Source organism: Neofelis nebulosa, chromosome 7 (genome assembly GCF_028018385.1).
Source record: "Neofelis nebulosa isolate mNeoNeb1 chromosome 7, mNeoNeb1.pri, whole genome shotgun sequence".
NCBI classification, from domain to species: Eukaryota; Metazoa; Chordata; class Mammalia; order Carnivora; family Felidae; genus Neofelis; species Neofelis nebulosa.
The window spans coordinates 64295465-64321563 of NC_080788.1; the positions used below are offsets into that span (position 1 = coordinate 64295465).

General features: G+C 40.5%; 2 long non-coding RNA genes across 7 annotated transcripts in view; one reads left to right on the top strand and one right to left on the bottom strand.

The window, feature by feature from the left end:
- LOC131516774 (uncharacterized) overlaps positions 1-26099 on the top strand; it is a 134719-nt gene that overhangs the window by 35286 nt on the left and 73334 nt on the right. For 5 of the 6 annotated variants that reach the window (XR_009264231.1, XR_009264230.1, XR_009264229.1 and 2 more), the window contains exons 1-2: positions 9868-10087; positions 20355-20558. This is a non-coding gene — a long non-coding RNA (uncharacterized LOC131516774). Of the gene's footprint in view, positions 1-9867; positions 10088-20354; positions 20559-26099 lie in introns of those variants that run through there. The other variant, XR_009264233.1, reaches the window with a different exon arrangement.
- On the bottom strand, positions 1512-25884 carry LOC131516775 (uncharacterized). Its single transcript, XR_009264234.1, has 3 exons — positions 25301-25884; positions 11242-11529; positions 1512-2599 (listed from the first exon to the last, which is right to left on the bottom strand). It is a non-coding gene; the product is annotated as an uncharacterized LOC131516775 (long non-coding RNA).

The following is a 26099-nucleotide window of genomic DNA, read 5'->3' on the forward strand; positions in this document are numbered from 1 at the left end:
ACAAGTCATCAGCACGTAATCAATGTTTACTGAATGAATATGTTGTAATTGCATCTGGTGGAGCCAGAAGAATCTTGGGGGAGATTGAGGTCCTGGCCCTTGCTTATTAAAGTATGAGTTTGTTGCAAGGCCAGTATGAAAAATATCTTCTAAAGTTATCTCAGTATAGACTCAGTAGTCATAAACCAATCATTTTCCATAAAGTGGACAGCAAGGGGTATTGTCCTGATAGAGATTTGTTACCAAAGCTGTAGTGGTCACAGGATTCTGGTCTCATATGAACAATGACTTTTCGATGACCACATCCATAAAACACTTGCATACTTGCCAAAATTGAGAAACATATTAGTGGCCATGATTTGCTCCTGTATTTGTACAGCATGTGAGATCTCACTGTTGAGTGGAATATTCCAGCTCCCATTCTTGGGAGATGAATATCTTATATTTTATATTTATCTATTTTTTATGAGATGTTAAGTGAAAGAGATTCCACAAAATCACTTGGAAAAAGTGTGAGGAAATACTAGCATTCCTTTATTTTTTCTATCATCATCATCGTCATCGTCATCATCATCATCATCATTTTCATTACTACTGTGTTAATTTTTTTATTGCTTAGAGTGACCTTTAGTTATTTTTCTTCCAGATATGTTACTGAGGACCCTTTGCCATAGGGTAAATTAAAGAGTTGCTAGTTTTTTTTCAAAGAGAGTAATGATTCAAATTTCATTGATTGGAATAATAATCCATCAAGTCATGCAGAGCTGATGCTATAGTCCCACTGTTCTGCAAAATAGCATTGCATTTGTTTGCTCTTGTCTGAAACCTCTAACTTTCTTCATGACCTTAGAGTACATTACTTAGCATCTCAGAACCTCATTTTCATCACATGTAAAAATAGATTTTTTTTACATTTTAAAATTTCTTGAAATGATTGGTATATGCATTCTTTCAGGTCTTGTGAGCTGAAATCATTAGCTGTGATCATAAATAGAACTGGATAAAAACTATAATAACTGTCAGAATTTACCTATGTTAATAAGCACACTGCTTAGCTTTTTAGACATTCAAAGAGCTCCTAGGTAGACTAAAGTCTTCAGAAATAGGATTGGTCTCTACATGTTGAGACCAGCATAGGTTAAGCAGTTTAAATGATTTTTTTTCCCTCGTTGTCAACACTTCTCGCATCTGATATCCTGATTACACATTTATACTTCCCTCAGCATTATCACTCAAATTTTGATTTTTAAAAAGTCAGTATAAGCAGGGATAATCTGTACAACTATGATCAGAAAATTGTATGGGAGACCTCATTCAGCTCTGAGATTCTCTGAGCTTCAGCCCTTATGTACCATGGGTTGGTATACTCAGTCATAGCAATTATGGTAACCATTTTCTAGAAGAGCACACTGACATGCAGAGGTATAGTAACTTCTCAGCACAGGCTCACACATTATATAAAGTGGCATTCACACCCAGGCTGACTTGACCTCAGTGCTAATTTTCTTAAATACTACATTACAATGCCCATACCAAAGAAAATTATAACCCCTCAAAAATTCTCAGGCAATACATTTTATTTTATTTTATTTTAAAATATGAACATAGTAACAAGTCATAAAATGATGGAGATTTAAAATAAAGCAATGTACATTTTATATAATATCTGGGGGTATGGATATGGAGTTGGATTTAGACAAATGAAATAGTATCAAGGTTTCTTAGCCACTGTTGTGTTTTATTACTTTAGGTACAATTTGACCACCATGAGTCACAAGCTAAGAAGACTGAGCAGTTCAGCTTAGTATTGTCACTTAATTCAATTACAATAAATTTGATCATATTAAGATACATATGAGTTCTGTTGTATTTTTTTGGTGAGTGGCCATAGTTTCATGGACATTGGGTTACATTTAGTATTTCAATGATTACTTTAGTGTGGATTTTATAGGAAAAATAAAACTTGTCTTCTCCCATTTTATAGTTTAACCAGTGTTAAGAATTGGTCTCATTAGGAATGCTTTTTTTCTGGTGCTATGTTCTTTTTCATTGTTACCATCATCACCAGGCATATAATCACATTCGGGCCCTAGATTTTACTCTCCAGTAGAGTTCTCTTGTTCTTGATTTTGAATATGCTGTGTGCAGTGCTGGGATTTTCTGTACCCCAGTCTAATGCTTCACGCTTCCTGGCCTTCTAATTTGTTGGGGCATCTCCAATACTATGATGCAGGTCTAATTTGAAATCTCTTTCATTCTTTGCAGAATATGGGTCAGTCCATGGACCTTGTTCAGAAAGATAGAGTCAGCATATCACTTTGGGGTTAGTTCCAAAGAACTGGGTCATCAAGAACCTATAGAAACTGAGGTTGCCTTGGGGGCCAGGTTAGGATCAAAGCAGGCCATGACTCCTTTTGAGGAATAAGATTGTCTTCAGGAAGGGGAGAGGGCCGAGTCAGAGTGTGCCCTGGACTCTGACTTTGGACAAGTGGGGCAGGAAAATGGGAATAGACCAGATACCTTCTTGCTCCTTTTGGTTAAGTGTCCTGCCACCTCCCATTCCACTTCAACACTGGAACACAATGCAACAGAAAAGTTCCTGCAGGAAAAGGTTAGGTTGGAGGTGAGTTTTAGGTATAACAGAGCGTGAGGGGTAGGGAAACTTCCTTGACTTCCACCAAAGCCTCCTGCCAAGATCTCCCCATCTGTTTTCTATTGTCTGAGATTCCTTTAACATATGTTTTTAATTGCATAATAAGAGATTAAAGGCTTGAAATTGCAAATACGGTAAATGATGAGTTCTTTGTTGAATTCAAAGTAGGGGTGACAAAGGGGACTTTAGAAATACATGAAAAAATGCCTGACCTTTATAATGTTCCTTGGGCCAGTCCTGTCTATTTTTATCCTGGTGAGACCCTTTGTGTAACAGGTTTTTTTGTAGAATGATTCTTCATGCTCTGAACCTCTAATCACAAGTCATGAGTGTCTATTTTTAAACATTTTTTTACATTTATTTATTTATTTTTGAGAGACAGAGAGAGAGCGCACACAAGCGGGGGATGGGCAGAGAGAGGAGACACAGAATCCGAATCAGGCTCCAGGCTCTGAGCTGTCAGCACTGAGCCCAATGCGGGGCTCGAACTCACAAACTGCGAGATCATGACCTGAGCTGAAGAAGGACGCTCAACCAACTGAACCACCCAGGCGCCCCATCAGTGTCTATTTTAATGGTGTTTTCCACACAATGACACTGTCATCAGTGAATAAGTCTGACACATTGGAATATTCCAAGATTCTTTTAAAAAGTGCTTTTGGAGGATTTATGTTACCTCTGGTAGGTGACAGTGGTGTTCAGTGCACCTGCTATATATATCTAGCAAGAAGGCAATCTGGGACATCATCTAGAAAATTGAAACAAAAATGAAAGGGATGTTAGTCATTGAGGGAAAAGAGGAGCATTGTCTTGACTTTTATGAGTGAGATGCTTATTTTGGATTGAACTGAGCATTTTATTTATTTGAGTGTTCATACATTCAGCAAATACTGACCCCAAAGCAATCTATAGATTCAATGTAATCCTTATCAAAATACCAATAGCATTCTTCACAGAACTAGAAAAAAAATCTTAAACTTTTTAATGGAACCACAAAGATCCTGAATAGCCAAAGCAATCTCAAGAAAGAACAAAGGTGAAGGAATAATGCTCCCAGATTTCAAAGTTTACTACAAAGCTGTGGTAACCAAATCTGTATGGTACTGGCACAAAAACCGACACACAGATCAACAGAACAGAACAGAGGGCTAGATAAACTCATGCCTGTATGGTCAATTAAATAAATGAGAAAGGAGGCAAGAATATACACTGGGGAAAAGAGAGTCTCTTCGATTAATGGTGCTGGGAAACCTGGACAGCCATATGCAAAAGAATGAGACTGGCTCTCTTTCTTCTACCATATACAAAAACGAACTCAAAATAAATTGAAGACTTCAGTGGAAGACATGACACTGTAAAACTTCTAGAAGAAAACATAGGCAGTAAGCTCTTTGACATCATACACATATATATATATAGTAACTGTCTCTTGAGGCAAGAACAACAAAACCAAAAATAAATGGGACTACATCAAACTAAAAAACTTTTGGGGACTTCATCAAGATAAAAAGCTTCTGCACAGTGAAAGAAACAACCAACAAAACTAAAAGGCAGCCTCTGGAATGGAGAGAAGATATTTGCAAACAACATTTCAGATAAAAAGTTAGTATCCAAAATCTATAAAGAACTTATTGAACTCAACACTAAAAAAACACAAATAACCCAGTTAAGAAATTGGTAGAAGACATGAATAAACACATTTCCAAAGAAGACATCCTGATGGCTGACAGACACATGAAAAGATGCTCAGCATGACTCATCAAAAGGGAAATACAAATCAAAACCACAATGACGTATCACCTCACACCTGTCAGAATGGCTAAAATAAACAACACAAGAAACAATAGATGTTGGTGAGGATGCAGAGAAAGGGGAACCCTCTTGCACTGCTGGTGCAGCCAACACTGAAATGAAAACTGATGCAGCCATTCTGGAGAACAATGTGCAGGTTCCTTAAAAAAACTAATAATATAACTACTCCACAATCCAGCAATTGCACTACTAAATATTTACCCAAAAGAAACAAAAATACAGCTTTGAAGGGGTACATGCACCCCGATGTATATAGCAACATTATCAACAATTGCCAAACTATGGAGAGAGCCCAAATGTACATCAACTGATGGATGGATGGATAAAGAAGATGTGATATATATATGCAATGGAATATTACTCATCCATCAAAAAGAATGAAATTTTGCCATTTGCAACAACATGGATGGAGGTAGAGTGTATTATGCTAAGCAAAATAAGTCAGTCAAAGAAAGACAAATACCATATGATTTCACTCATATGTAGAATTTAAGAAACAGAACAGATGAACATATGTGAGGGGGGGAAAGAGAAGAGAGGAAAACAAACCACAAGAGACTCTTAATGATAGAGAACAAACTGAGGGTTGATGGAAGGAGGTAGCTGGGAGGTGGGCTAGATGGGTGACAGTTATTAAAGAGGGCACTTGTAGTGATGACCACTGGGTGTTGTGGGTGTTGTATGTAAGTGATGAGTCACTGAATTCTACTCCTGAAACCAATATTGCACTGTATGTTCATTAAATTAAAAAAATAAATAAAAATAAAAAGCTTTTGCAACCCATCATTGAAATGAAAAGCAACTTACTGAACGGGTGAAGATATTTGCAAACGATATATCTGACAAGGGTTTAATATCCAAAATTATAAAGAATTCATAAAATTCAATATAAAAAAACCAATTCAATTAAGAAATGGGCAGAGGACAAGAATAGACAATAGTATGGAGGTTCTTCAAAAAATTAAAAGTAGAACCGTTTGAGCAATTCCACTTCTAGGTATTTATTAGAAGAAAATGAAGACACTAATTTTAGAAAACATATACATCCCTATGTTTATCACAGCATTATTTACAATAGCCAAGATATGGAAGCAATCTAGTTGCTCGTTGATAGATGAATAAATAAAGCAGATGTGCTTTATTTATAATATCTATCTACCTATCTATCTATATAATATATTATTATAGATTACATCTATCCTTTATGTATCTCTAGCTTTCTATCTCTATCTCTGTTGAACACAAAAAAGAATGAAATGTTGCATCTGTGACAACATGGAAGGACCTAGCGGGTATTGTACTAAGTGAAAAGTCAGACGCACAAAGACAAATACTGTATCATTTCACTTATATGTGGAATCTAAAAAGACAAATGAGCAAATGAAACAGAGACACTTTACGGTACAGAGAAAAAACTGATGGTTGCCAGTGGAGGGAGGGTAGGGAGAAGGACAAAATAGGTGAAGGAAATTAAGAGCTATAAACTTCTGGTTATAAAAGAGATAAGACAGGAGGATGTTACGTACCACATAGGGAATATCGCCAACAATTTTGTAACAAGGTCATATTGTAAAACACAGCAACCAGACTTAGTGATGAACATTTCCTAATGGATCTAAGTATTGTCACTGTGTTATACACCTGAAACTAATGCAATAACTTATGTCAATTATACCTTAATAAAACAAAAATACTCAGCACTTGTTATGTTCTAGCAAGAGTACTCAGTGCTGCATTTACAGTAGTCAACAGGAAAGATGTGGTTCCTTTTTGCATAGAGCATAGTCTGGTGTCTAGAAGTGAGCCAAAAGATTCCATGAGATCAGCTGGTCTAAACCTCATTTTATAGATTAGAAAATGGAAGCACCAAGAGGTAAAGGAAATTGCCCTTTAGCATAGCTGGGTAGTGGCAGAGCAAGAACTGTAACTTGACTCTTGCAACTCCCAGTCCAATTCTCAGCTTAAACTAACCAAGTGAGTTAGCACAGGCCCACAGGCATTGTGGCAATAATCCACCAGACAGTTCCCAGTGGCCTGAAAAGGTCCCTGCCCTTCCTTAAGTCTCAAAAATGCTCCAAAAGTGACTTAAATGTTGGGGTGGATTTGGTTCATGACATTGAGCACGTTGAGGTGTGATGAAGAAGCAGAGCCATGAATTCATTTGGGAGAAAGTCGTCTTTTCCCCCTCCTTCCCCACCCTTCCCGCAGCCCCTCCGTGCATTTCTGGGCCTGCCTGAGCAGAGGAGTTTGGCCGACTACTGGACTGTTATTAAAATGATAATTAAAGAGGTAAGAGGAAAGGAGCACCTTCCAATACCATTCAAAAGAGTCAGCACTTTCTCTGGATAATGAATTCTTTATACCCTGGGTTATTGCTCAACTGAAGGGAACCTGCAACGCAGTTGTGTCTGGAATCAATGAGTATACATTCTCAACCAATAGATTCAAGGTTGACTTCTTGTTTATAAACAACACCTTAGAACAGGAAAGTAGGTGATGGCCTTGAATCATCATCCAATGCAATCATATTGTATCTGCTGCTGTTCTTTGCAAGGCTTTTGCAGGCAATTTTTAACCTCCTTTTAAGATTGCCTTTTAGAGAGCTCCATATTCCAGGGATTTTCCTGGAAAATAGGAGTTTTAAGAGTTTATTGGGAGCTTTCTTTTGGGGCACCTGGATGGCTCAGCCGATTAAACATCCAACTCTCGATTTTGGCTCAGGTCACGATCTCACGATTTGTGAGTTCTAGCCCCACATCGGGCTCTGAGCTGACAGCATGGAGCCTTCTTGGGATTCTTTCTCTCCCTCTCTCTCTGTCTCTCCCCTGTACTCTCTCTTGCATGCTCATGCTCTCAAAAATAAATAAATAAATAAATAAATAAATAAATAAATAAATAAATAAATAAATAAGAAAAAAGTTTATTGGGAGCTTTTAAATTTATTTCATATGGCACTGGAAGTGCATTTTAGTATGGAGGGTTGGGGGTTGCTCCTGCAGGCCACCCAAAGTCACCAAAGAGAAGGGTCTTTCTTGGAGTTTCTCCCAGCACCAATTTGACTAGTGGTCTTTGCGTGTGCATGCATCCCACGCCCATGGGTGAGCCCGGGGTCCAGGGAGCCACTGGATGGCACTACCATATCCCCCCTTTGTCTCCCACTCAAGTTTCCCACTCAATGAGTTTCCCAAACTCATTTGACCTCTGAACCCTTTCTTTCTGGGTTTTCCTATCAATAGTTCATGGAACTACTGATCTGAAGAACCAAACTTGAGAAACAATGAGAAACAGACATGAAGCTGGGTGAATGTAATGATGTTGCAAGACTAACCTTGCAGCAGTTCAGTTTATGAAAACGAAACATGGGATTCACAAAATTCTGCACTTTATTTTTTATCGTCAGTTCCCACAGGAGTTGGCACAGGACTCACAAGTGAATGGAGCTGTTAGGTCTATCGCCTTTAGTTCTGTAGACATGGGAACCACCGTGAACCCCTTGGGCTATGCACAGTGTCCACTTCTGCACCAGAGCACTTGCCCCATGGAGGATGTGTCTTAGATTATCAGGGCTTCCTCATGTCTGTGGGCTCACCGATGCCTCATTTCCCATCAGCAAGAGAGGAAAAGCAGGCAAAAAGATAGTCACTCAATTATTAGTCATGCTGGGAAACTTATCTGTTTCAGGAATTGGTTCCTCTCAAGCAAGGGTGGCAGATATGTGGTCCAGCTTGCAGACTAACGCATTTCCCAGTACTATCACTAATACTCAATGTGTGCTATTTCCAGCTCGTCATTTGTTCCCTGGCTTGCGAAACTACCATACAAGAGCGCAAAAACATTTCTGCTCCCTTGGGCCATTTCCTCCTGACATTCTTTGATGATTACCTCTGAAGCAGTGGGGATCACTTCTTCGCTTGGTCAACATATTTAGTTGATGGCACTTTGTCTCACCAGAAACAGGCCAGCCCTGGCTGGTCCTGGCAACATGCCTGTGCGTGAAGTTCAGGGATACAGGGTCTTGGCCTGGCTCCCAGCTAGGCTGCACTTAACAAAGCACATTTTGGAGGCATGATGATGGGAAGGTGTTATGATGGCGTGAACTGGTGGAATTATAAATATTTAGTCTGTCCCCCAGCCTCTAGCAAGAATGAATCTAAGTAAGCCAATACAGACTAGTAAGAAGCAGGGGTATTATTGAAGGTCCATTGAAAAGGAGATTCTATAGTCACCTTCCTCCCATTTTGGTAGTTATAAACTTTGATGTTTCCTGGTGATGGAAGAACTAAGGTTTGCCATTATCCAGAGAATTTTCCTTAAAGTTCACTGAATTAATCCTATATATATTAATGATATAGTACATATGTCCTATATATATATATATTAAACATATATCATTACCTACTAATATATATGATATATAATACATATCACTTACTATATATATCATATATATGTATTATATATCATATATATAATATCATTATATATATGATATATATGATGTGTATATCCCTTACATATGATATGCTTTATATATAACGTTTATTTATTTTTGAGACAGAGAGAGACAGAGCATGAACAGGGGAGGAGCAGAGAGAGAGGGAGACACAGAATCTGAAACAGGCTCCAGGCTCTGAGCTGTCAGCACAGAGCCCAACGTGGGGCTCGAACTCACGGACTGTGAGATCATGACCTGAGCCGAAGTCGGACGCTTAACCGACCGAGCCACCCAGGCTCCCCTGATATGCTTTATATATATGATATATGTATCCCTTACTATTACCAATAGGCACTGTGGTGGGTGTCCTTGTGAGTGTTGGGGAAATATAAAAATATATAACAGGGGGACCTAGGTGGCTCAGTCGGTTAAGGGTCCAACTTCAGCTCAGGTCATGATCTCATGGTTTGTGAGTTTGAGCCCCACATCGGGCTCTCTGCTGTCAGGATGGAGCCTGCTTGGGATCCTCTCTCCGCCCCCCTCTCTGCTCCTTTCCTGCTCTTTCTCTCTCTCTCAAAAATAAATAAACATTAAAAAAAATGTAGAACAGTCTGCATCCAAAGGGAATTTAATCTATTTAGAAATATAAGACATATGCCAGACTATATATCATAAGAACCGTGTGAGTCTGGATCGTGAGCTGCGATTATCGTGGAAAGTATTATGAAGGAGGCACATCTTCCTCTGGGCTAATGCCCAATAATACTATGATTACCACCACTACCACTTTTTAACATTTATTGGATACTTACCAGATTTCCGGTATGGTTCTAAATACCTTTACATCTTATTCTGGGCGTTTTTTACATGTTTGCTCATCATATTAACACGATAACACAGAAGGAGGAGGAAACGGGCATAAAGAGCCTAAGAGACTTGCCCAAAGTCGCACAGCTATAGCTAGTGGTGGAGCTGGGTTTAAATCACATGCAGACTGCAAAGCCCCTGCTCCTGTCTGCCGAGCACGCTGCCTCTGATGGAAGGATTTCAATATGTGCAGAGAAGGGCAAAGGCACTCTCGATGAGGGGAGCCCGGTCAGCAAAGGAGTGGGAGCGGTAATGTTTAAATGGAAAAGGACTGGCTGGTGGCTGCTTGATGTAACAATTGACAAAATGCCCGAAATAGAGTAAGTGCTTGATAAATGTTTGTTGGATTATTGACTGAATGCTTAGAGAGAATGCTGGGGAAATAGGCTGGTATCAGATCATGTAGGGTTTTGAATTACAGTCTAAGTGGTTTAAAGTTAGTCCAGTGGATAATATCTTCTCTAGAATGCTTGAGTTTCTGGGGAGGGCAGCATACTAGTTCATAAACATGCCATTCTAACCTGTATGTTCTCTTCTTCAGTACTTGCTAAAGAATTGCTAGAAAAACAAAACAAAACAAAACCATGCTAATGAAGTCTATTACAAAATCATGCTCTCTGAGTTTTGTGGAATCTTCACTGCAAAAGTCAGATGCTACTTACACCTGAGAGGTCAATCTTTTTTCTTATGCCTGTAATCCCTTTTAAATACATGTTAACGGGGTCACCTGGGTGGCTCAGTCGGTTAAGCATCTGACTTTTGGTTTCGACTCAGGTCATGATCTCATGGTTCATGAGTCTGAGTTCCCTGTCGGGCTCTGCACTGGTATTGTGGAGCGTGCTTGGGATTCCTTCTCTCTCCCTCTCTCTCTCTGTCCCTCCATGGCGTACGCTGTCTCTGTCTCTCTCAAAGGAGTAAAATAAACTTAAAAAATAAAGAAGGGGCAGGAACTGAAAGGTCATGCCGGAGAGAAGAGCCAAAGAGGACACAACAAATGGCATGTTTACTAACAGGATGAGGGAAGCAGGAATAAGAAGTAAGCAGAAAGCATGATGTAGAGAGAAATTACTTTATGTACGTCTTGAGCCCAAGTCTTTTGATTTCAAATTCAGTTCTGGATACTTCCTGAGATTCTCCATATTATAAATCCTGCCATTCCTTGTGAGTATTCATTGTCCTTGACTTTTCAGCTGTGTTTTATGTAACTGCTCCTTTACCCCTTTTTGAAACTCTTTCCACTGAAGTGCCCTACTCTGGTCTCTTCCTCCTACCACTGCTTTGTCTTTTTAAGCTCTTCTTCCTCTATGCCCAAGGCCTGCCTGTGTCATTTTATCTATCTTCAGGCTTTATGCTTATATCACTTTGTATATGGTGCCCCAAAGTAGGTACATAATCTACTGGTATCTTTTCTGAGTTCTCAGGGAGCTCATATTTCCAACTGTTTGCCCAATATCTCTAAATAGTTAACACTCACCTAATTATAGAAGGCTCCATGCAGTCCCATGGTCATCTTGCTTGGAGTGTCTTGTTTTCCCCCATTGACTTTGGAATGGGTCTAATTTCCTATCCAGAACAGGCTACAGCTTGCAATTGATTATGCACAATTGTTTATGTTGAGGTCACTGGATTTCCGTGTAACACCTAGCTCAAGGGAGGAGACTGAGGGTCCCAAGACACCGAGGTGTGCTTTGGCTTTTCCTCTGCTGGATCATTCAGCTAAGGAACTGCTCTTGCATATCTGTTATGTACCAGGCCAGTGCTGCTGTTGAAGACAAATTAGTCACAGGTATTAGACTCAAGAAATTAGGACTATAATATTAAACTTTTAAATTCCCATCAGGCTCACATTTTATAACTTTATAATTACACATTTATAATTTTTAGCATGAGCTATAGAATGATGGGTTTAGATATCTATTAATACTCTTCATGTGGTAAGGTCAATTTTATGTAGAGGTTAAATAGGGAATCCCCATGATCGAGAGAGGGCATGTATCATTGATGAAAGACACTTTCCCCACAAGGGTCTCCTTTCACCCTTCAAGTTGCCACAATATATGTTTTTTTACTTTGTGTTTCAGGTGATAAAGATTAACACTACGGATTGTTTTTGGAGTGGCAAATTCATTAAGCTTATTAAAATAAGCGTTCAAACCAGTATATCAGTTTAATTTCACCGTGAAGCTCTAGATCTTTCCTTCATGAGTCCTTTCTTCTTTTTTCTTCCTATTGGGTGATTCTGCTTCCCTTAGGCTCCTACATTCTGCTATTTAAGGGAAGAAACACTAAAGGTAGTGAGTGGGAGCTTCCTGAATTCTTAGTGGAAGGAGAGAGTGTGGATTCAGTGGCAAAGATATAAGAACTGTGGTAGTCTACTAACCGTGAGGTGGGTGCTGAGTAACGTACTGAGAACAGGTGAGTGTGCAAGGGTTGGCAATAGCATCAAAGGCACAAAAACAGCTGGAAAAAGTGAAATTTGTGGTCCAGTCAGTACTGTTTGGTTGTTTCTGGTACAAACAAGTAAGCAGGTAGGTGGATGGTGTGTGTGTGTGTGTGTTTGTGTGTGTGTGCATGCGCACGCGTGTGTGTGTGTGAGAGAGAGAGTCAAGTAGAGAGACACAGAGAGACAGAGAGAGAAAAAGAGATAACTAGCTAATAGAAAAAGTGAAAGGTACCTGCTTACTGTTCCCATTTGTCCTAGCCCCACAGAGTGACCCTAATGATGAAAATTTCAAGCTAGATGAGAGGGGAGCCCATGGACTTGCCCCGCTGGGTGGGAGGTGTTTTGGGGGCAGTTGCAACTCTGTAGCCCCCTCAAAATACTCCTTGAAACCCTCTGAAGCGCGAGGCTACCCAAATTTTCTCTGGATTGAAAATGATGAGGATCATGTTGGACCATCCCAAATGTCTTGGGTGTAGCCTCAACTAGCCCTCTAAGAGATTGCCTGAGGCCAGTACATTGGAGTAATACCAGCAATACAACAGCTGCCATATTGCAGGCCAATTCCATGGCACACCCTCACCCTAGACTTCTTTGCTTCCATGATTTCCTTTAATCCTCTCAATGAGCACATGAAGTATTGCTAATGGGTTTATGGATGCAGAAACTGAGGCTCAGAGTGTTTAAGTAACCTGCCCAAGATCTAAAATCAGGGGGTTTTGATAAAATGCATTTCTCTTAGACAATGTCTTGATTCTTTCTTGACCTATGATTTCACTTAAGTGCATGGCTTTCTGAGAAGGTTCTGTATTCTGTCCTAGTGAGAAAAGGTCACAGGGCCTCAAGGTCTTAGAGCTGATCTCTCTAATATGACGCAGAACAGAGGCCTCATTTCCACACTGCCATCTCTCCTTGCATGCTAGCTTGCTACAGCTGGCTCTGTGATGCAATGTCCATCTTCCTACTCTGCTCATAACTTGGTGATATCAACAGCAGAGTGGTGGAACATCTGTCCCTTGAAGACCACAAGGGAAGCTACTGTCTTCTCTCTGACAACATAAGTGGCAGTGGAGAAAGATGGGAACTGCCCCAGCCTGGGGAATCATGATGTTAAGTATCAAAGGGTTAAGGAAGAATTGTACTGAATTTGGTATACAAGTTGTTAGTTTGGTTAATCTTTGTTTCCCGGTGAACTGGTCACTCCAGACAAAGAATTTGCCTTTTTGTACAGAGCTTGCATGTATCTCAAGTTTCTGAATTTGCACACTCAGCTGATCCCCTAAAAATTGTCAACTGATGTAAAACAGCAAAAGTCAAATTGTTCAAATGCTTGGTGCTGCTGTTTATTCCAGTATGACAGATTTTACTTGTCTTTGGACTATGCAGAACAATTGAAAGCAGGTTTAAAGAAATTTGAGGTGCTCTGGCACTAGCAAACCTGAGAAGCCATTGGCTGATCTGGGCCTAGAGAGGCAAGGGGAGGAATAGCTTTTCTGACTCTCAGAGAAGGCTGGAGCCATGGAAGATGGGCTGCCAGGAAGGAGCTATACTAGTGAAGAAAAGTGATCACAGTCACCCCTCAGAGATGAAGTAAGGAGGGAGCAGGAGGAGAAATACGCCACCCTTTTTCTTGCCATTTCCAACCTCCCACAAGGGCTCCCATTGTGTGAGAGTAATAGATAACCAGAGGTAAGGTGCCTGGAGGTACAGTGGGAGTTGTATTCATGCAGTACAGGGTACAGCAGGAAAAGGACAGGATGGATATGGCAATGAGGGAGTAACAAATGGAGAAAAACCAGCATAATGTCGAATTACTCTTTGGCTCCTCAGTGGATTGTATAGTGCCCAGCACTGAGTAGAAAGTTAACAGGTGTTTTTAATTAGAACAGAACTGGAAGAGATCTCAGAGCTCAGTGGGTTCAGATCTCTGACTTTATTGCTGAGGAAGCTGGAATTGAGAGATGTGGAGATGACTTACTGAAGACCATGTTAATGGCCAATGGTTAAATGAGGATCCTGGGGCAAGTGTCTGGTTCCACGACTAGTGTTCCCTCCACACCACCACCATCTGTGGGTGAGCACAGTCGATCTTATTCTCTCAGCTCATTCTTCTGCTCCTCATTATATTCATCTTGGTCTTTTTAGTCCTTCTTGCCTCTTTCACCTTACTCCCACATCTGGAACAGTTTTCCTTTCCTTCCTCTTCGTGATCACATGCATTACCAAGCACCTATTGTGCACAAGACAATGCACTCAGTCCAGAACTTACAAATGTAAGTCCATGCCAGTCTCCACGCTCTTTCTGCAGCCACTCCTTAGCACTGGCCATTCCCTATCCTTTGGAATGTAATTCATGTCTGTGATGCCCTGACCAACTCCTGTCCAGTAGTCACAGCCTAGCTCTCATGCCACTTCTTCTGAGGGGCAGCCCCGACTCCCTCTTTCTGGCACTTAACTCATTGCACTGCTATTATCTGTGTATACATGGTGCTCCCTTAATTAAAAACAAGCACTTGTATTTTAGCATGGTTCCTATCACACAGTAGGTTTTAATAAATGCTTGGTGAGCAACTGAATAAAGGGTGATGAGGAAGGGATCTGCCGAGTGACTACATTTGAGACCCTTTGCTTCCCCCTCTATCCTGCCATGGCTACCTCCCAGCCACTCTCAGAAGATCAACACTTTTTATCCTTGGGGGTGTTACTACTATTTGTGGGGCACCTATGACCTGCCAAAAGCTAATTTAGTTGCCATTCGGCTGGTGAAGAAACTGAGTCGCAGAATAAAGACCTGCCCAAGGTCACATGGCCAGCAGATTTGTGCTGAAATTTGACCTCAAGACTGCCTGGCTCTAAGTGTATGAACTATGCTGCATTGTTTAATCTATCTTATGCTTATAAGGATATATTCATTGATTAACTCATGAAATTCAAATATTTAATTAAAATGCCACATGAAGAACACCTTCTCCAACATTTTCTTCATCACGTTCATCTCTTCTGCTCTAAAAGTAATCATTGCCTTTCACTTTATTTTTTTATGGCACTAAGATGGTCACTATGCTCCTACCATGTTCGTTGTGCTACATGATTTTCAAAGACTAAGATAAATATCACGTTTTATGTTTTCTGAAATTACCTTTAGTGCTCTGTATGCATACAGTGAACAGATTTTATCATCCTGTGACATTGGAAAGAGATTGAAATCTCCAGTTTTGAAAGAAGGCCAGATTGAGCTTGGTGTAGTTAAGCAATTCAGCCAAGTCCTCACAGTGAATGGTGGCCTAAGTTTGACCACAACTGGGAAAAAATGGGAAGCACAATTTGTTTCTTGACCTACTTATCTCAGTATCAGAACTTTTTGGGTCTTAAATATTGAATTATAATCTAATGAAGCTGTGGTCTGTCCTAAGACAAACTGCATTTTTTAAGTCCATCTTTAAGATTGGAAAAAACCCTCTAAAACTTAAAAGTGTTGAATCAAAATGGCAGAATGGCAGATAATCCCATTAGTAATTTGGGCAGCAACCAGTTGTTTATACTGAGAATGATAAAAACAGCTTCATGTAAGAATAAGACCTCAGCTTCTCCTGTTCTCTGATTTCTTAGGGGTGTTGATGCCCATCTTCACCCTTGATGGTCATTTTTTTCTTCATCTGCACAAGAGCTCTGACATGACCACCAAAGTAAACCCAGGGCCGTCCAAGGCCTAGCAAAGACACCTGGACTGACATGAGCTTAGAGTGGGTGTGATGCATGGTCTTGTAGAAGGAAACTGTGGTGCAGACAAAGCTTAACGTAATTTGTTTGATCCTGAGAGGGACTCATATTTTATATGGAAGACAAGCTGAAAGTTAAGGAATTTGTTAAGAATTTGCCTTGGTAGATCCTGAAACTGTAGTGGGCTACATAGTTCCAGGAAAGGCAAAGAAACTCTTCTGGTGTTCAAATGTGTGTATCCAACAGGGAAGGAAGAAGGCAGAGAGAGAGAGAAAGAGAGAGAGAGAGAGAGAGAGAGAGAGAGAGATGGAGGGAGAGAAGGAGGAGGAGGAGGAGGAGTTTTGATCAATATCTTTCTGGTCTCTAACCCTGAGGTGTTGATCATTTCTGTCATTATGATGGGTCTGGCAGCTGACAATGTCAGGCATGAGGTCAGCAGGTTCCTAACAAGGATGATACATCCATGAATACCAATAGAAGGGGCTCCTGGCCACCCTCCTGGAGAGGCAGACACTCAGGCATGGCTGCTGCCTGGGGAGGACAAGGGAGGCCGAGTTCCCTGTGATGAGGAGGCCGAACAGGGAGGGTTTGTACGCAGGTGTCGTGCATCACTGACTTGCTGGCCTATTTGTGTTCCATGGGTTTGTATGTGTGTACAAGGGCACGCGGGTATGTGTACCTTTTTCTGTTGCACCTTAATATATTTTTTCCCCCTCAATATATTCAATGGTTTCCTGCATGAATTCTGGCCCTGGAATTGTTGCAACCACCGATCTTATTTTTTCACACTTCATCAACACTTTAGATCTCTGGGTACTAGAACATCATAAAGATTCATGTGTTGGTGTTTCTCATCTACCCAGCTTGGTTACTGCCTAAACTCCTGTAGGCACTGTCCTTCATTTATTTGCATTTTCCTGGTCATCTTATGTCATTGTTTCAGCACCTGGCAATTACCTGCAGGATTGGCAAATACTTTTATTATATGCACTAAGAAGAAAGTGGTCACTTTGCTCTTAATTGCCATTTCCACATTTCAGTGCTGTTTCTGGTTGCACTGCAATGATATATCTGTAGACTTTGCATGCTTACCGCTAGATCTGTGGGCTAGGAGCCTGTTTGTAACACTGCCCACACCTTATATCCTACTCTTGTTCTTTAGATTCCTGGGATAGAAATAGGATTCTTTGCTCCATAAAAAGAGATTAAAGCTCTCAGAGCTCTGTTTTGTTTTGTTTTTGATTTGGAAGGTTAGAGGTAGATCTAACTAAGATCAAGATACTCTCTCAACCAACAAATGAAACATGCTTTGGCAAAGATACATATACTCGTGTGAACAACAGGTTTCAATATTTGAAATCCTAAACTAAACCTTTCTTTTTTCATGTATAAAAACACCTTTATTTTTCTCTTCACTCAAAAATTAACTTGGATGGCTGTTGATTTCTCAGTTGAGAACTGCCATGCACAAATGTGTGGCATTATCAAATTTAAGAAAAAATATCCATCTCCCCAACAAAAATATGGCTTAAAAGTTTTTAGCCAACCCAATATATAATATTTCACATGGAACAAGAAAAGAGTAATCCATATTTATAATTTTGCATTCATTAATTTTGTAACATGAACATTTAAAACAATGTATTGCAAAAATCACATTTTCGTTTGAAATACTGCTTTCTTGTTTTCTTAAATAGCTCATATTTCCATTATGAACTAAACTGAGATAAAATGTGAGGCTCTTTCATAGGTCTTATTCAGCTCTCAGATTCCAATGCAACAAATATTTATTGAATGGCTAATTTTGTGTAAGGCAAGGAATTCGCCTCTTATGATGTGGTGTCCTGTGCTGAGGACATGAGCTCTGTGCTTATATCTCAGCCTGTGGTTAGTGTCACGAGAATTCTCTCACAGAGCAGATGCTATGACCCCAAGATGGCAGTGGTAGGGAGCATCTGCTCGGGTGCAGTGGGTCATGCTGTGACTCAGGAGCGATAATTTGACATGCAGGGACAGGCTCTCAGTTTGGAAGGAAACTTGTTTTAGATTATCCTTAGGCTAGTAGAAAACAAAGTCAGAGAATGGGTAACCACATTCATTCATTTGTTCAACACTGAATGAACAATTAATGTAGAAGGCACTCAGGAAAAGAGAAATGAACAAGATGATTGTTTTCTCCAGCTCTTATGGATTTTACATTGGTAGGAACAACACACTTTACCAAAGACCTCAATATTTAGTCGTTACATTCCAATTATAATTATTTTGCAGGTGGAACAATAGGCTGCTGTGAGAAAATACAACAGGGACACCTAATTTGGATATTCCAAAAAAGTGACATTTACGTAGAACTATGGTGGGTAAAAAGAAATTAACCCAGTTAAAGTGGTGGGCTGGAAGTGGGAGGAAGGTTGTGATTCAGGCGAGGACATGGCATGTGATAAAATCCCAAGGCAGGCAGGTGTGGTCAGGGAAATAATAGAAGGACAAAGTAGAGCTTAGTGGGTTTGACCAGGCTGAAGGAGGGTTGCTGACTATGGTCTTGACTTTAACTTTATTCTAAGAACAATGAGAAGGTTTTGAGCGGGGGCACAACACGAGATGTATGTTTCAAGAAGAAGGACCGGCTGCTGGTGGGAATTGTGTTGAAAGGTGGTGAAGAATCCAGAGAAAGTGGGAACAAGGCCATTTCAACAGTGGAAAGTAGGGATGTGGTTTCTGTATATGTGTCTACTGTGTTTGGGGTGCTTGATCAGGATTAATTGGTGCTATTGAGAGTATGCGTTTCATGGGTGGCTTCTCAGTGTTAAGGTGAAAGCATTAAAGGTTTGGCACCCAGTCCCTTGGACCAATGACACATCTCTCATTTGGGGTTGTGTTTAGGGATATGTATAATGATACATGTTTCCTTAGAGCTGGGCACCCTGCAAAATTTTTTATTTATTTTTAATTTTTTTGACATTTATTTAGTTTTTTTTAAAGAAAAAAATTTTTTTAATGTTTATTTATTTTTGAGAGAGAGAAAGCAGAGTGTAAGCAAGGGCGGGGAGGGGCAGAGACAGAGAGGGAGACACAGAACTCAAAGCAGGCTCCAGGCTCTGAGCTGTCAGCACAGAGACTGACGCGGGGCTTGAAATCACAGACTGAGAGATCATGACCTGAACCGAAGTTGGACGCTCAACCGAGCCACCAAGGCGCCCCTTAGCACCCTGCAAAACTTAAAGCAGCAAGTTCTGTGAGCTCTGGCTTTTGTAATAGGCAGCGAAGTTTTGATTATTTAGCAGCTATCTGGCTGCCAACATTCTTACTCGTGTTATTTTGACAGTTAGCGTGCCATGCTATTGGACATGCCCTATCTATTGCGCAACAGCAGGGTGACTAAGTGAGGCAGGATTCCCCACGTGAAGGAAACGCTCCTACCTCCTGATGAACATCCTAAATGTCAGTTTCGGGATCAGATGCACCCAGACTCTGCAGGTTGGGTGCCCTGTCTTCCTGCCAGTGTTAGGGGTGCTGCTGCTAATGATGGAAGCTAGGCAGCTCTCCAGCCCCTTAGATGCAGCCTCCTAAAGACAGAGCCAGCTAATAGTGGACAAGTCTTCTTGCTAGTTGCTTGTTAGGTTTCATCAGGTTTCCTAGCCCTTGGTAGGTGGGAGAAACAGAGCGGAAAGACCGCAAGCTCTGAAGATAGGCACATTTTGATTGCGCCGTATGAAGCTCTGTAAGCTTAAGCACGGTGTTTAGCCTCTCTGAGCCTGACTCCCCTCACCTGTGAAAAGGGGATAATACAATGTTAGCCTCTTGGGATTCTCTTGAGGACTAGACGTCACAGCACATGCAAAGGGCCCCATAGAGGTTTCCCACACTGCAGGCATCTGATACATGTGAGTTTCCTTCCCTATGTTAGCCATGTAATAACTAGCTTGCCTAATGAAACCCAGGGGCCCCTGTTTTGCGGTAGTGGTATCAACCACATCCTCATATTTTGTAGCTGATTTGTAAGATTGTCACTTATCTGTGCTGTACCTTCCTTCTGAGGGCCAGGTTAATCGACTTTGCAGTAGAAGCAAGAAGCAGATAAGACTATCAGCTCTGAGTATATCTGACTATGATTTGTAGACTGTCAGTAACGTAATGTAGCCAGTCTGGCACTGGTCTCAGACAAATTCATGGGAAGATGCTGTGCTGCTCTCAAATAGTTAAGAGAGTGGATCTTTTATCTATGCGTTTATTGAAATCTCATCAGAACCTGTGATGCCCATCTACCACATTTTCAAGCTCATAGGTCCATGAATGTATTAACTCCATTCAAAGAAGTGCTTTTTCATCAGGTCTTAACTTGCCTTTTGCTAACCTCATAGCATGCTCCTTGGTTCTAATATTTTCTTGGATTGGGGAATAAATTCTAACCCCTGTTTTCATTTTAGGCAGGTGAGCAACAGTGAAAAAACATGAAAAAGCACTGGCCCTGGACTCAGGAAATTGGCTGAGACTTTCATTTCTGCTGCTTGTCAATTGGATAAATGTAATTTCTTTGAGACTCCATTTTCTCCTATTTGGAATGGTGATAATGATACCTATTCTGCCCACTTTATACATTGGCTGTGAGGATGGAAGTTTATCCCTGAAAGGTATGTGAACTGTAAAGCACCAAACAAATGATTTTCCTCAGATGATGGCATCACCACAGGGGCTAAAATCAATTCTGATGTCAGTCCTCCCCCCAGTTCCACTGAATCAAGATGTCTAGTGGCGGGATCCAGGCACTTCTATTTATTTGTTTATTATTTTTTTAATGCTTATTTATTTTTGAGAGACAGAGAGAGACAGAGCACGAGTGGGGGAGGGGCAGAGAGAGAGGCAGACACAGAATCGGAAGCAGGCTCCAGGCTCTGAGCTGTCAGCACAGAGCCTGATGCAGGGTTTGAATCCACGAACCATGAGATCATGACCTGAGCCGATGCCAGACGCTTAAAGGACTGAGCCACCCAGGTGCCCCTGGCACTTCTCTTTAAATTAATGAACAAGCAGTGTCTGGGTGGCTTAGTTGGTTAAGCACATGACTTCTGATCTCAGCTCAGGTCATGATCTCACAATTTGTGAGACGGAGCCCTTGCCTAGGGCTCTGTGCTGACAGCATGGATCATGCTGGGGATTCTCTCTGCCCTCTCTTTCTGCCCCTCAGCTGCTTGTGTCTCTCTCTCTCTGTCTCAAAATAAATACATACACTTTCACATAAATAAACAAACAAATGGATAATATGTATATATATACATTTAACTAAGTGTGTGAAGCAAGGGTGGAAATCCACTGTCCTGTAAAAACAGGATGATGTCACCATTCACAATATTAGAGTCTTTATTTTTCCAAACGATGAGCTTGACTCCTTCTGGCCCATCTTCAGCTGCAAGTCTTTGCCCCTCACACTCTGAGTATTTTCGGGTTTAGCCACATTCTCCCCTCCTTTCTCATCTTGCGACAGCACAGTGCTCCAGCCATGTTAGACTAGCCTAGCCTCCGTTGGCTGAAAACCCCATTCCCTTCCTTGCCTTTGTGATCCTGCCCTGTGATTCCTTGGGAGGACATTCTCACTGGGGAGCAGGGACCTGGTCTTCACGTAGCACCGATAATTGAGATGTAGACATTTCAAACGGGAAGTGATCTTATGACCATTCAGTTTATCTTCTGTTTCACAGAGGAAAACTCTGAGACCCAAAGAAGGTAACACAGGCCAGACCACAAGGTAACATAGCCGGTTAATGATAGAGTCACGATTAGAATCCAGGGTTTCAGACTCCAGACCACTGCTCTTTACACCACTTACCTAAAGCCATTAATGGAGCAGCTATTGTGTTGCAGGTGCTGGCATAGAGTTGTAATGTTAACATGCAAAACTGTGTCATGTATCTATCATTCCAAGCACAGAACGCTTATCTCTAGCACTTACAATTTTTTATTTTTATTTTTTTGCACTTATAATTTTTTGCAAATGATTCCTTTTAGTATACTTAAAAATGCCCTAAGGTGCCTGGGTGGCTCAATTGGTTAAGTGTCCAACTCTTGGTTTCCACTCAGGTCATGATCTCATGGTTCGTGAGATTGAGCCCCACGTCGGGCTCTGTGCTGACAGCACGGCGTCTGCTTGAGATGATCTCTCCCTCTGTCTGCCCATCCTCACTGGTGCTCTCTCAAAATAAATAATTGAACTTAGAAAATAAATAAAAATTAAAATGCGCTTGATCTTTAAAGCTTTTCAGGACATTATACTTTCTTCTAAGTATGTTCAGCTACCACCCACAACCTATGCATATCTACCCTGCATTATACATCAGACCTGAGTTACATGAGAGCTGGGCCTTTTCTTCAGGGATTTCAGCCACCTCCTCGGCCAGGCTCAGACCATTAGCAGAGATGGGGCTACTTCTGGCCTATTTTCCTCAATCTAAGTGCTCACGCATGGCTGCATCACGGTCACTCTGCCAGGTTGTCTGGCATTGTCTTTAGAACGGACCCTTTAACTTCTAGTCTGGTGTCCTAATGCCAGTGCTAAAGGACTGATTACCTGACGTTTGTTCTCAGTACTTTACTTTGGGAGAAATTTGTAAATGATGGTAAAAGAATTTGACATAAGGATTTTGTTAGGATTTACAGAGACTGGCTTGGGCCAGCACATCCTCAAGCTAACCTCCAAAGTTGTCCTGTGTACAGCTATGGGGTCACACTCTCAATCAGATTCTTAGACAGCTCAGGGCAGGAAAACTCCTAGTAAATGTAAAGACTAAATGAGCGTGTAGGGAGCGGTGGGTTAAGTTCAGGAAACTGTGATTTCTTTTCTCATGGCTCCTTACTCAATGTGGTGTAGAAGCAAAGACGCAGAGTTTGGAATTGCTGATCTCTAGAGAGTTCCTCCACGACATACACTTCTCTATTTGACAACCTGGTGTCTGAAGGACTGCGTTAAGCAACGTGTGCAAAACACACTGTCCTTTCAACATTTCCTCTGCGTCTCTGCATTTACAAGGCCCCTTTATTTCCAGCGTATCGGCAACATCAGTTTAGAAAATGAAAAATAGCCGGGCGCCTGGGTAGCTCGGTCGATTGGGCGTCCGCTTCGGCTCAGGTCATGATCTCGCCGTCCGTGAGTTCGAGCCCCGCGTCAGGCTCTGTGCTGACCGCTCAGAGCCTGGAGCCTGCTTCGAGTTCTGTGTCTCCCTCTCTCTACCCCTCCCCTGCTCACGCTCTGTCTCTCTCTCTCTCTCTCAAAAATAAAGAAAGAGCAAACAATTTTTTAAAAAAGAAAATGAAAAATAGTGATGGATCAGTAAGTACTACAGGTCCTAAGATCAGATGTTTGTTAATCAAGTATAATTAACATACAGTGTTATACTCGTTTCAGGCATACAATAAAGTGATTCAACAATTCTATACATTTCTCAGTGCTCATCAGGATGCATTTGCTTTGAATCCCCTTCACCTATTTTACCCCTACTCCATTCCCCCACCTCCCCTCTGGCAACCACCTGTTTGTTCTCTGTATTTAAGGGTCTGGTTTTTTCTTTGTCTCTTCTTTTCTTTGTTCATTGGTTTTGTCATAAGGTCAAATACTAACATGTATTTGAAGCATTGAAGAAAAATTGGCAAATTTATGATCTCACATAAGTTTCTAATGCCAGAGCCTATCTTGTGTTGTTTAAGATAAAGCTGCCTTCGTTTAAACCACTAGGACTTGTAAGGAAGTTATTATGAGTCTGAGATCTTTAAAGATCTCTATTTCCCTCTAGGGGTTCAGAATCAGGCAAGGGTTGAAGGACATTCTCTTAAGCTATTACTTACTTTTCCTTTTTTTTAAAAAGAAGACCCATGCATTTGGTTGTTACTGTTTTCTGCTACAGATATTTGTTAAAACTTGGTCTTATCCACATTCTTTTTTATGCTTTTTTCATGCATTGTTTTTTGTTTTTTGTTTTGTTTTGTTTTTGTTTTTGTGTTTTTAATTCAACCAATACTTACTGAATGCCAGACATGATTCTAGCTTCTGGGAACACCACAATGAACAAATGTGTTCCTGCTAGTGCAAGAAGACAAATGTCGTATCTTTAAAAGGCTTAATAAAACTGATAAGCTTTTGACAGAAGTGATGAGTAGAAGAAAGAAAGAATAAATGGAATGAGAAAAGAAATAAAACCACAGATCTATATTTATTAAAAAGATAATAGTGTGTAGAACTGTATATGCCATCAAATTAGAAAAATTAGGAGAAATATATAAATTTCTTAAAAATAGTATATTAAAACATACTCGAGAGGAGATAAAAACAAGTCTAAATGATCTGGTAACTACTAAAGGAATTGAACAAATTATTTAAAATCTACAAAGAAAACATTAGCTTCAATAATTTTAGGGGTGCATTCTGCCAATTACCCAAGGAACAAGTAATTCCTTTCAGATAACATAAAAGGAAGAATAACCTCTCAATTTATCTTATAACATGAGTAAAAACCTGGTGTTGAAACTAGACAAGGACAGATAAGAAAGAAAAATTACACAGCGGTTTTTCACTCATGAACATAGATCTGAAATGCTAAATGAAAATGTTGACAAACTGAATCCAGAAATATATTAACAAAATATAATAAGTTACGACCTAGTTAGATGTTTTCCAAAATGCGAGGTGAGTTGAACATCAGAAAAAATATTATTGTAATTCACCATTTTAAAGTTTGCAGTAAACAAAAATATGGTCACCTTCATGTAGGAAAAACATTTGATAAAAGCCAACAACCATTCATGGTAAATACGTATGGCTAAGAAAGCAAGTTTCCTGAACCTGTTTAAGAGTAGCTGCAAAAAACCTTACAACAAACTTGATACTTAATGGCAAAATGTTAAAAATACCATTCTGTTTAAAATCAGGAGCAAGACAAAAATGCCTGGTAACTGGTTCAACGCAAATGGTAAAGCAGGGAAAAATAGCAGATGTATAAAGATTAGGAAAAAGGAACCAAAATGTCAGTTTGCAGATGAAACAAATTTCCGCATAAAAGCGAGAAGGCTCTAAAAGTTTAGGTTGCATTGCAGATATCTTAAAGTCCTTGGACTCTCACATGTAACTTACTTGAAGGAAAGAGGAGTGTGACGGTTAATTTGTGTTGGACCTTAGCAGGTGTCAGGCTCAGTGCTAGATTGTTTTAAAATAATGATAATTATTATTATAACAGCTACTATTTATTGTACCAATTCCTCTGTCGAAAAGTAGGTGAATTTTTACAGTTACTGTTTCTAATCCTCACACAAATTACAAGTATTATTCAAGAAATTATTATTGCTATTTTACAGATGAGAGAACTAAGATTCTAGAAGTTAAGTAACTTACCCAAGTTGACTCCAAGCCTGTGTTCTTTACAATGCATGAGGCTTCCCAAAGATACGGAACTTGTTTCTGGTGGTGTCCTAGATGCCCAATTAAGTATCTGTGAACTGTTGCACTTAGAGTCCGAGTCAAACGCTTGTCTCACAAAAGGATCAGCACTTCTTCAAAATCAAGAGTCAGAGCCATTAAAGCAGCTATCACTTGTCCAGGATTTTCTGGTTCCTTTGCTTTTCCTCTTGGGGCCAGAAGAGAATTTCTAGGGAGCTTTCACTGTTGGATACTGGAAAGGATAGACGACGTATGTATTGATGTGCTCAGGCTGTTATAACAAGATACCACAGACCAGTGGCTTAAACAACAGCAATTTGTTTTCTCACAATTCTGGAGGCTAGACGTCCAAGAGCAAGGTGTTAGCAGGTTTGGTTTCTTCTGAGGTCTCTCTCCTTGACTGGTAGTGGGCTGCCTTCTCCCTGTGTCCTTCTCGTGGTCCTCTTGCTGTGTTGTCAGGGTCCTAATCTCCTCTTCTGTGGACACTAGTCATACCGGAGTAGGGCTCATCCTAATGACCTATTTTGACCTACTTGCTTCTTTCATGGACCTATCTCCAAATACAGTCACACTCTGAGAAAGCAGGGTCTAGGATTCCGACATATAACATTTGGAGGGACACACTTAAGCTCATAACTATATCTCAGGGGAATAATAGGATAGAGTTGCAGTCTCAGAGAGGTTGGATACTTTCGGGGTATGTGTGATCGTGAGTCCTTATGGGGAATCCTCCATGGACAAAGAACAACAGACA